Here is a 12,258-nt window from a genome sequence, read left to right on the forward strand (position 1 = left end):
TTAACTTGAATAGAATGTATATTCTCAGTACTGAGGGAAAATACAAAGATCAATTAAATATATACCCTCTTTTCATGAAATTTCTAGTTTAGGAGATAAGATATAGCATGCATATCTTATTTGTATAATTGTATTTATACTTGTAACATATACACATATAATATGTATAATGCAATATGGAATGTATATTTATATGACATATATAATAGTACTTATATATTTTGTATTTACTCATCTGTTTCCATATAAGAAGAATGGAAATTCCTTCAGGGCACTATAGTGCTTAATTAATGTTTGCTGACTTGAATGTGCACAAATAACTTTAATATCATATTGATCATGTTCTTTATGTGAGATTGGTGTTCCCTAGTCCTCAATCCCCATAAATGTAGCTATGAGATCTTCTATGTCCTTCTATACCTATACCTTTACCTATCATGTGAGATCACCCTGATGATTGCATTATAAAATCAATCAATCAAAAGTGTAAACTAAGTGTGACAAATTCTTAATCACTTTAGAGACAGTGGGATGTTTGATGCCCTGAGATGAAAGTAGCTGAAGCTATAGAAAAAATGTATTGCGAATGGTTGAAAAAACTGGGCACATCCCTGGGTCTATGTATATGCATTGTCCGATTCAAATCCCTCCTGGGATTACAGCAGAAGGAATTACAGTTTGGGGAGCACTTTGACGTGACAGAAATTTGCACCTGTACCAGAGGATAGCAAGGGGATAAAGGGAGTATCCCACTTCTCCCTCTGCCTCTCCATTACCCATGCTGTTGGAGAGACTGGACCAATCAAATAATGAATCCAGCTTGAAGCTGGAATATTGAGGAAAAGCAGCTTCCAGGTCATGACCTCTTGAGGGTGAGAGAAGTACAACTATTCACCCTGCAAAGGCACTGATTGCTAGAGTCCAGAGGAAAGTTACATCTCAGAGGAACTTTGTGAGGACCTGAAAGAGAGAAAAAAGGACTTCCTATGATCCTGAGCTGTGTGTTTATCCTATGGCCACGTGAGCTCTCAAAGTTTGAGCCCACTTTCCCCCCGGACACTGGCCTTTGAGGGTGATTAGTTTTGTACCAATTGTTCTTATTCTACCACCTTTGTCAATACCTCTTTCTAAAAGCTAATTACCTCTGGCTGGTTGAGTAATAATCACTGGGGAGCACACTGGATGGGGGTTTGTTCTTTTTTATCCCTTTAGGATTACCCCTTAGAACTCTGAAGGGGAAAATAGTCAAGCATCTCTGGAGACTCACCAAACAGTGTGAGTAAGCCCAGAGAGGGTGATACATATACTTGAGAGGCTTCATTCCAGAATGGTTAGAAAGCTGGGCTTAGAGTCAGGAAGAACTGTAATATGTATTGGCCTTGTGATTCCAGCAAGTCATTTAAATGGATTAGTGCTCTAGGTGGCTCTCAAAGTTTTTCAATGTGGGAATTTCCCTGGGTGATCTCTAAGGTCCTTCTAGCTCTAGTGATCTTAAGTTGTAAGGGAAGGCTGGGATCTGCACTGGGAGAGGGAATTTTTGACAATGGGCTCCCAACACTGATGCAATCATGTTGCTGTTCAGTCACTCAGTCATGTCTGATTCTTTGTGACCCCATTTGTGGCTTTCTTGGCAAAGGTACTAGAGTGATTTGCAGTTTCCTTCTCCAGTGCATTAAGCAAACAGAGGTTAAGTGACTTGCCCATGGCCACATAGCTAGTGAGTGTCTAAGACTGGATTTGAACTCAGGTCTTCCTGACTCCAGACCTAGTACTCTATCAACTGAGCCACCTAGCTGCCTCCAGTGAAATTAAAGGTCAAATAAAAAATTAAAAAGATTGGTATGAAAGAGATACAAACACAGGGCCATGTGAGTAAGAAGTGAAAAAGAAGTCACCACTGGAGCAAGGTAGGAAGGAAGAATCAGAGACTTCTTAGAAGCATCTAAAGGGAGGAGAACCTGCAGCCCTGAGGTCACATGTGGTCCTCTAGGTCCTCAAGTGCTACCCTTTGACTGAATCCAAACTTCAAAGAACTGTTCATCTTCCTTATTCCAAATTTGGCCTCAGACATTTACTAGCTGTGTGGCCCCTAGGCAAGTCACTTAACCTCTGTTTGTCTCAGTTTCTTCATCTGTAAAATGGCTGTGATAATAACACCTGCCTCCCAGGGCTTTTGTGAGAATCAAATGAGATAATACATGTAAAGCACTTTGCATATTGGCCAGAACATAGTAGGTGCTATTTAAATGTTAGCTGTAATATTATTAAAGTAGAGAATATTCTAGGTAGGCCGTAGGCAACGGAAAGGATTATTGAAGATGATCAGAAGATCCAAAGCTAGCTGATTTTTTAGAAATCACCTGGCTGAGCCCCTTCATTAAAGACAAGAGGAAAATCAGAGGACCAGGAGTGATCATACCTTGTCCAAGGTTACCCAAATAGTAACTGACAGTATAAATGAGGTTTTGAATTCAAGGCTTCTGATTCCAGAATTCCAGGGTATTTTTTCCGCTCTAAACCAGATCATGGGGCAATGGGAATTTGGGTGAGGGGAGAGATTCCAGGCATAGGGATCATTGTGAGTAAAGGCACAGAGTGGAGAAAAACTCAGTATGTTTCAGGGGATGTCATACAATTCAGTAGGGCTACAATGTCAAAAAAAAATATGGGGATATAGAGCATCAGGGATGAAAGGAATGGGAATTAAAACTAGAACTGGAGGGTAAAACCAGTTTGTGAATGCCCAGCTAAGGAACTTGATGTATATTAGGTAGATATTTTGAGCATTACCTCACTCTAAGTGAGAGCCTGAAAAGGCTTTAGCCTGAAAGGACCAGGGTCTCTCATTACATCCTGGGCCATCTCCAGTTGTCCTGATGAATAATATCTGACCACTAGACCCAGATGGTTCTGGAGGAGAAAGTGAGGCTGGTGACCTCTCACAGCTCTGCCTCACTCTAATCAAAGTCAACTGCAAGTCATGTCATCACCTCCCTGATGTCATGGTCCTCTTTAAAAATGAAGGAAAAACACAAGGTAGACATGGGGAACCACTCAAGGTCTGGTATACACAGAGATGAATCCTCCCTTACTCTGGTCTTTCACTGTTTTCTGCCAGTGCTTGGGATCCAACACCAATGTGGTTGAAGGGAAACCTGAAGAAGATGGAAGGCCTACATGCTCACACAGACTAACCATTAAGATTCCTGGTTTTCTTGGACGTGATTCTTAACCCATAAATAATAAGGGTACCTAATATGTGCTTGTTGACTTGACTTTCTGGAGGCAAGGTAGTCTGGTGAGGGGGATAAATTAGCCCTGGAAGTCAGGAGAACTGGGTTAGTGTTCTTACTACCACTTATTGACTGGGAGACTTTGGGTAAGTCTCTTTCCCTTTCTGAGCTTCAATCTTCTTGTCTGTAAAAATGGTACAATAATTGCCATTCTGTTGGCCTCATATGACTCTTATGAAGATAAAATGAGATAGTTGATGAGAAGTTGCTTTGGAAGCACCTTTTCAAGGAGGCAGAGTGGTATAGTAGACAGAGGACTGGAGATAGAGTCAATAGGTTCAAACTTTGGCCCTTATTAGCTATGCAACCCCAGGCAAATCATCTTACTGGTGATTTTGGTGAGCTCCTAAATGTTAGCTAACTTGTGGTAAACTGGGGATTCAAATCCAGGTCTCTGATGATACCAGCTTCAGTGTTTCTTCATTCACACTATGCTGCTATGAAATGAAATAACTAACATTTAGGAACTCAGAGGAAGGAGAGAGAAAGCTCTTCCTATGGACTGTGATGGTCAGAAAAGGCTTCCAGAGTAGGGAGAACTTGAGTGGAGCATTGAAGGATGTCTTGGAAGTTTTGGTTGGGTGGAGTTAAAGGGGAAGGTCATGGCAGGGAAGGGGTACAAAGACTCAAAGACTTGATCTATAGGATGCTAAATCTGGCCAGTCTGTGGATAGGGATAGGTTGTTGTGATTGTGATGAATCATAGTTTCTCTATTTTAAAAGAGAGAGGGAATAAAAAAACAGGGGGGGGGCGGCGAGAGCTGGCCCCTGTATATTCTATTTCCAAGCATTGAATTAATGGAAACTTCACATTAATTCATTAATATGAGATACACCACTTCCCTTCATTGGGTCTCAGTTTCCCCCATCTGTAAAATAAAGAATTTGGATTAGATGATCTCTAAAAGTTCATCCAGCCCTAAATGCTAGGAAAATAATAATATAGGAAGAAACTATTCTAGGGATAAAATTCTCCCTGTCCTTTGATTTATAATAGCAGTAAATATAATTTCCGTACCTGTGTCTTCATTTCCATCTATACATTCCTCCAAGGCAGGGACTGTTTTCATTCTTGCCTTTGTATCCTTTTGCAGTTTCAGAGTCAAGAAGACTGAATTCAAGTCCTGCCTTTGCCACATATTGGCTGTGTAACTCTGTAACCACTCAGTAAGTTTCAGAGCAGGTGCTGACCTGTACTGGTAAAGGGAGTTTTGTAGAGAGAATGTAGGAGCTCCGATCCAGACCCTATCCCTGTCCCATCACCTAATACAGGTCCTGGCATACAGTAGGTACTTAATAAATGCTTATCAAAGTGTATTGAATTAAACCTGAAAACTCACAACAGTCTGATGAGGTAGGAAGAATAAACATTATTTACAACTGTAGAAACTGAGTCTTAGAAAGATGAAATGAAATGTGATCACACACATGGTCACACACTGAGCTAGGAACAGACCTGTCCAAACTAGGTCAGGAATTAGTCTGAACAAGCCTGAATATCTACACTTTCAGAAAAACAATTCCAGAGTTGGAAGGAACCTGGTGATTAATGCAACATTGCCCTTTCTTCCCAGCCCCTGTTTCTATTTTACAGAGGTGACTTGCCCAAAGCTACACAGTGAGTTTCCCCAGAAGACCAATCCAGGATGGTTTCATTACACCTAGGGACCTCCTTCTCTTTTATTTTTCAGTTACTTGTTAGTTCTAACTTTATGTCATTTACAACTAAAAATGTTGTTCAGTTGTGTCCAACTCTTCATGACCCCATTTGGGGTTTTCTTGGCAAAGATACTACTAGAGTGGTTTGCCATTTCCTTTTCCACTTCATTTTGCATGTGAAGAAACTGAGGCAAACAGGATTAAATCACTTGGCCAGGTTCACACAACTGGTAAGTGTTTGAGGCTGGATTTGAACTCCCATCTTTCTGACTCTAGACCAGGAGCTCTATCCACTTCCCAGTTTACTGTACTACTAACTGTACAACTAACTATACTACTGTATAGTTAGTTAGCTATACTACTGTACAACTAACAATAGTTCATCCAAATGTGGCCATACTCTACAGTTAAGTAGGAAAAGAATCCCATTTGATAAGGAAACAGACTGAAGGGATTAATTTACTTGATCAGGGTCACATGATTATATAATAAATATACATTGTGTGTGTGTGTGTGTGTGTGTGTGTGTGTGTGTGGCCTATGTAGGTTATTATGTATGTCCACATGGATTGTCTAATTGCACCTCCTAGGGAAGCATGAATAGATCTCTAGCACCTTGCCCACCCCTCTTTGAAGAAGAATTTGGTTCCTGGAGAAGGGAAAGGGGCTTATCCTCAGAGAGAAAGAAGCAGACTAGAATTAAATCTATGTCCTCACCTCCAAATTTTGCAAGTCTAGGGAAATATTTTTTCGTAGGTTCAAGCTGCTTTCCTGGTGACTATCCTTTAAAGAGGATGGAGTAAGCCAAGCTTCTATTTGAAGGCTTCACCCCTTCCTAGCAAAATCTAGTTATACATGACTATCACAAAGAGCAAGTGAATATCAAGTAAACTTATTTGTCCAAGCAGAAAGCAAACAAAAATTATAGAGATTAGAAAATAACTGCAACATACACAGAGTGAATGAGTTCTCTCTCTGTTCCTCTTTCTCCCACTCTCAACCCCTGCCAGTTGAAATGTTACCCATCTGTCCTTCAAGGCCTAATTCAGATGCCATTTCTTCCAAAAAGACTTCCTTGGGCCAGCAGCATGGCACAGTGGAAATAGCAATGACATTTGGAGGCTGAAAGATCTGGGTCAGATTTTCACCTTTGGTGCAGTTATTCATGCATCCTGGGGCATACTATTTCCTTTCTGGGCCTCAGTTGCCTATTGTGTGAAGTGAGGGGATTGGGTTAGTCAGTATGTAAAGTCCCACCTGGTTCTATGATTCTATGATATAATCTCTCCTACTGTAAATCCTGTGAACATTTTACCTATGACCTTTCCATTTGGCAGTGGCTTCTCTTCATGAATTCTCATAGTGGACTTTGTTTCTTTTTCTTCTGTGTCACAGTTCTGTGTGTGTGTGTGTGTGTGTGTGTGTGTGTGTGTGTGTGTGTGTACCTTTTCCATAAGACCAAAGCTCCATTCTGGCAAAATCTGTGTCTTTGCTAAGCTTTGTATCCTCTCCAATGACCAACCAATGCTCTTCAAACAATAAGCACTTAATAAATCTTGTTGATTTTAATTTGAATCTCTCTTTTGTACTTGGATCACAGGTACCTTAAAGGTTATGCATTCTAACTTCCTTATTGCACAGAGAAGTAAACTGAGGTCCAGAGAGGGATAATGACTTGAGGTCACACAGGAAGTAAGTAGCAGAATTGGGATTGAGTGCAGTTTCCTTGGAGTCAGTTAGGTGGCTCAGTGGATAGAGCACTGGGTCTGTAATCAGAAAGACCTGAGTCCAAGTCTGGTTTCAGATACTTATTAGCTGTGTAATCCTACACAAATCACTTAACCTCTGTTTGCCTAAAAGTACTCTAATATCCTTGCCAGAAAACCCCATGGACGTAGGGTCAGATATTTTGTATCTCCTAATATGAGTATATATTGTTTCCCCAGAAAGAAATGTAAGTTCCCTGAGGGTAGAGACTCTTTCAATTCTTGTCTTACTATCTTTACTGTCCAGCATAGGGTCTGGTATATAGTTCACAACTGAACAACAACCTAGTTTCCTTTTCTGTAAAATAGGATTCTTTTCTAATTAACTACTAGGGTACCTAAGGAAGCCATCCACTTGAAAAGGACTTAACAACTTAGTTGTTAGGTAGCTAGGTGTTACAGTGGATAGAATGCTGGACTTGGAATCAGGAAGACTCATCTTCTTGAGTTCAAATCTGGCTTTAGACACTTACTACCTCTGTGACCCTGGACAAGTCACTTAAACCCTATTTGCCTCAATTTCCTCATCTGTAAAATGAAGTAACAAACCACTCCATTATCTTAGCCAAGACAACTCCAAATGGGATCACAAAAAGTTGGATACTACTAAAAGGACTGAATAACTTCTGACTCCAAATCCAGTATTCTCTCTACTTTACCATGGTCTCTGAATCATTTTAGGTATCTTGTAACAAAGAAATTACTTTGTATTTACTTCATAGATATTTTGTATCTCCTAATATGAGTATATATTGTTTCCCCTGAAAGAAATGTAAGTTCCCTGAGGGCAGAGACTCTTTCAATTCTTACTATCTCTACTGTCCAGCATAGGGTCTGGTATATAGAATCTGATTAATAAATATTTGTTGATTGATTGAATAATAGCTTACATTTCCAAAGCACTTTGAGGTTCCTGCAATACCTTTTTCCCCTAATAATAATAATCTTTCCTAGTATGTAATGAAAGTGTCATTATCCATGTTCCAAGGAGGAAGAAAATAAGTCTCCAAGAGGTTTAAATGTTTGGCCCAAGGTCACACAGGTGATAGGTAGCAGGTGGCAGGCAACATTTTACCTATGGCCTTTTCATTTGGCAGTGACTTTTCTTTTTTTAATATTCATTTTACTTATTTTTAATGCCCTACAATCACTACCATAAAACTTAGGTTTTTTCCCCCTACCTACCCCCCTTTACTCTCCCTCCCTCCCCAAGACAGCATACAATTCTATATAGGATCTACACATACGTTCCTACTGAATACATTTCCATTATAGTCATGCTGTGCAGAAGAACTAAAATAAATGGGAGAAATCACATAACAAACCAAAACATAATACACACACACACACACACACACACACACACACACACACAAATGATCTGCTACATTCTGCGACTGAATTCCATAGTTCTTTCTCTGAATGTGGAAGGTATTTTGCCTTAGAAGATCACTGAGAATTTTTTTTTTAATGTCCTTGCATTGCTATGAAGATCCAAGTCTACCAGAAAAAACTCTCACACACTGTGGTCGTTGCTGTGCACAAAATTCTGGTTCTGCTCCTTTCACTCAGCATCAGATCATATAAGTCTTTCTAGGCCTCTCTGAAGTCTTCCTGTTCATCATTTCTTATGGCGCAATAGTATTCCATTACATTCATATGCCATAATTAATTCAGCCATTCCCCAATTGATGGGCATCCCCTTGATTTCCAGTTTTTTGCAACTACAAAGAGTGCTGCTATAAATATTTTTGTACATGTGGGACCCTTTCCCATTTTTATGATCTCTTGGGGATACAGTCCTAGAAGTGATATTGCTGGGTCAAAGGGTATGCACATTTTTTGTAGCCCTTTGGGCATAGCTCCATAGTTCCAAATTGCTCTCCAGAATGGTTGCATCCAATGATCTAACCAGCTCACAGCTCCACCAACAATGAATTAGTGTTCCAACTCTCCCACATCCTCTCCAACATTTATCATTTTCCTGTTCTGTCATGTTTGAAAATCCGATAGGTATGATGTGGTACCTCAGAGTTGTTTTGATTTGCATCTCTCTAATCAAAGTGATTTAGAACATTTTTTCATATGATTATAGATAACTTTAATTTCTTCCTCTGAAAATTCATATCCTTTGACCATTTATCAACTGGGGAATGACTTGTATTGTACATTTGACTCAGTTTTCTCTATATAGTATAGAAATGAGGGCTTTATCCCCAAGATTAGCTATAAAAATTTTTTCCCAATATACTACATCCCTTCAAATTTTGGTTGCACTGGGTTTGGTTGCACAAAAACTTTTCAGTTGAATGTAATCAAAATTATCCATCTTGCACTTCATAATACTTTCTATCTTTTCTGTAGTCAAAAATTCTTCCCTTCTCCATCTATCTGATAAATACACTATCCCTTGCTCCTTCAGTTTGTCCGTGATATCAATCTTTATAGCTAGATTGTGTACCCATTTGGACTTTATTCTTATGTAGGGTGTCAGGCATGGGTCTATGCCTAGTTTCCACCATACTGTTATCCAGCAATTTTTGTCAGACAGTGAATTCTTATCCCAGAAGTTGGGGTCCTTGGATTTATCAAACAGGAGGTTGCTATATGCATTGCCTACTGTGTCTTGAGTACCTAGCCTATTCCACTTGTCTACCCCTCTGTTTCTTAGCCAGTACCAAGTGGTTTTGATAATTGTTGCTTTATAATACAATTTGAGATCTGGTAGCGCTAGGCCACCTTCCCTAGCATTTCTTTTCATTAGTCCCTTTGATATTCTGGACCTTTTGTTCTTCCAGATGAATTTTGATATTATTTTATCCAGCTCTAGAAAATAATTATCTGATAGTTTAATTAGTATGGCACTAAATAAGTAAATTAATTTAGGTAGAATTGTCATTTTTATTATATTGGCTCGGCCTACCCATGAGCAACTGACCTATTTCCACTTAATTATATCTGACTTTAGTTATGCAAAAAGTGTTTTGTAATTGTGTTCATATAGTCCCTGGGTTTGTTTTGGCAGGTAAACTCCCAAATATTTTATAGTATCTACCCTAGCATTTAATGGGATTTTTCTTTCTATCTCTTGCTGTTGGACTTTGTTATTAATATATAGGAATGCAGAAGATTTGTGCAGGTTTATTTTGTAACCTGCAACTTTGCTAAAGTTGTTTATTGTTTCAAGTAGTTTTTTACTTGAATCTCTGGGATTCTCTAAGTATATCATCATATCATCTGGCAGTGACTTTTCTTGATGAACTCTCATAATGGACTTTGTCTCTGTTCTTTTTTTGTTTATTTTCTTCTTTCTCCCTTAGACCAAAAGCTCCATGAGAGTAAGATCTATGTTGTGTTGAGTCTTGTATGTACTCAAGCCCAGATCTTCTGATCCAAGAAACAGGGCTATTATGATAATGATAGACTACCTGTCAGAATGATGACTCATTTATATTCTGCTCTCTCCATAGAGGCAATGGGCTATAAAGATATAGACTCAGGAATACTTGGTTTTGAAGCCTGTCTCTGCGTCTCAAAATTCCCCTTGGGACTTCTTTGCTAAGTTCTAGTAGCTGAGTTTTCCATCAGAAAAAAAATTATAGATTCTTCCTGTATTCCTCACATCTACTCTCATAGTACAAGTATTCCATTTTACAAATGAAGAAACTGAGTCTCTGAGAAACTGAATTACTTGCTCAGGGTCACACAAGTAAGGATTATGGGAATCATGATTCGAATCCAAGTCTCTGTCTTCAAATCTAGCAGTATTTCTAACAGACCAGTTTACCTATCATCTCTACTAACTGTAAGCTCACCTAGAGTGAGACCTTGTTTTCTTCATTTTGTATCTCTGACATATCTAAGCTCAAGGCTCAGGACACAGAAGTTTTAAAATAAATGTTTATTGGAATGAATTAAATTAAATTTTCACTTCAAATTAACTTTTTGTCTTCTCTTTGGCCTCATCAAATTTTAGTTTTCTTCAAAGTAATGTAGGTATCAATTCTTCCAGATTCTTCCCAGTTTTTAGTGTTTATCCCCTTTTGAAATAACTTTTTGTAATTTTGTATTCACTTATCTCTTTACCTACTGTGCTCCCCTATATAGTAGAAAGGTTTTTTGTGTTTTTTGAGGTCAGGGTCTGTTTTATATGTCTTAGTGTAAGGATAGGATTCTACCCCCAAGCTAATTAAGGTAATCACAGAAAGCCCAAATACTTCCCCTCCAATCAATTGAAAGTGTAAACTAGCTGTGAATAAGTCATTAATCAATTTCAAAGGATTCTAGAGTTTTGGTCACTGAATGGAAAGCAGATGATGGCACATGGAAAACATCTTGTGATTGGTTGAGATGACCAAGTTATACCTCTTGGGCTAGGTATACAAACAGCAAACTACTGATGGAGTCTAGTGATAGAAGAGTTGAAAACTGGAGCCACGCTCCAGAGAACATGAATCATTCCCTCCAGAGAGAGGGAATCATTCTTGGGAAGAAGAGGAGAATTTCTTGAGTTTTCTTTCCTCTCTCTCCCAACCCTATTGACCATGTCATTGGAGAGATTGGATCAATAGCACAGCTCCTCCTGCTGGAATCAAATAGATTGGACCAGTAGGGGACCACACATTCAGTCAGTAGAATAGACATTCAAAGAAAGGTGGCTTTAGGGAGCATGACCATTCATGTTAGAAAGAAGTTACAGCTAGGGAATCTACAAAGGTACTTACCCTGAGAGACCATCAGAGAGCTACATCCCAGGGGAACTTCACAAGGGCTTGATGAAGGGAGAAAGTGACTTCCAGTAGCTAGGAATTGTGAGTTACACCTTTGCCACATGTATTCTCTACACACATGCCTTGTTACCTTTGTACTTTAAATTTTTGTCCACTCTCCCTATGAACACTGTGTGTATTTGTAGGAGGATGTGCTCTAGACTTTTGGGAGATTGTTTTTTGTAACGATTATTCTTGTTATACCCTGGTAGCAATACTTTTTACTAATAATCTGAGTCTGGCTGATTTTAGTGGAAAGTACACTGATGGGGGCTCACAAATGTAGTACTGTAAACACAGCTCCTCAGATTATTCTTAGAACCTTGAGAATAGTAGTCAATCAGTTTTAGAAACCCAGCTCTAGGCCATGGGAGTACATGGGGAAGTAGTCCCAGAAGGGGTGCTACATATGTATCCCCAGTCCTTAGTCTGCATGAATGTTTGCTGTGTTATATCATTTTGTATTATATTGTATCATTGGGATATACATTCCTGTCTCATCTTCCTTACCAGACTGTAAGTTCTTGAGGGCAAAAGCTGTCTTTTGAACAAGTTTGTATAGCACTCGGTGCCCTGCTTACAGTGCCTTGTTGAAATGAATGCAGCTTCTACTACATTTTCCTCCTCTGTGAAATGGGAATACCAGTTTCCAAACTAAAGGAGAGTGATAGGAAAATTAAGGACCAACATTTTATATTTGCAGAGCCACTGGTATATATAAAAAACATGGAAATGTTCAACTGTTTTAAAACAATTCCCCCTATGTTCAAT

Source organism: Notamacropus eugenii, chromosome 1 (assembly GCF_028372415.1).
Source record: "Notamacropus eugenii isolate mMacEug1 chromosome 1, mMacEug1.pri_v2, whole genome shotgun sequence".
Lineage (NCBI taxonomy): Eukaryota > Metazoa > Chordata > Mammalia > Diprotodontia > Macropodidae > Notamacropus > Notamacropus eugenii.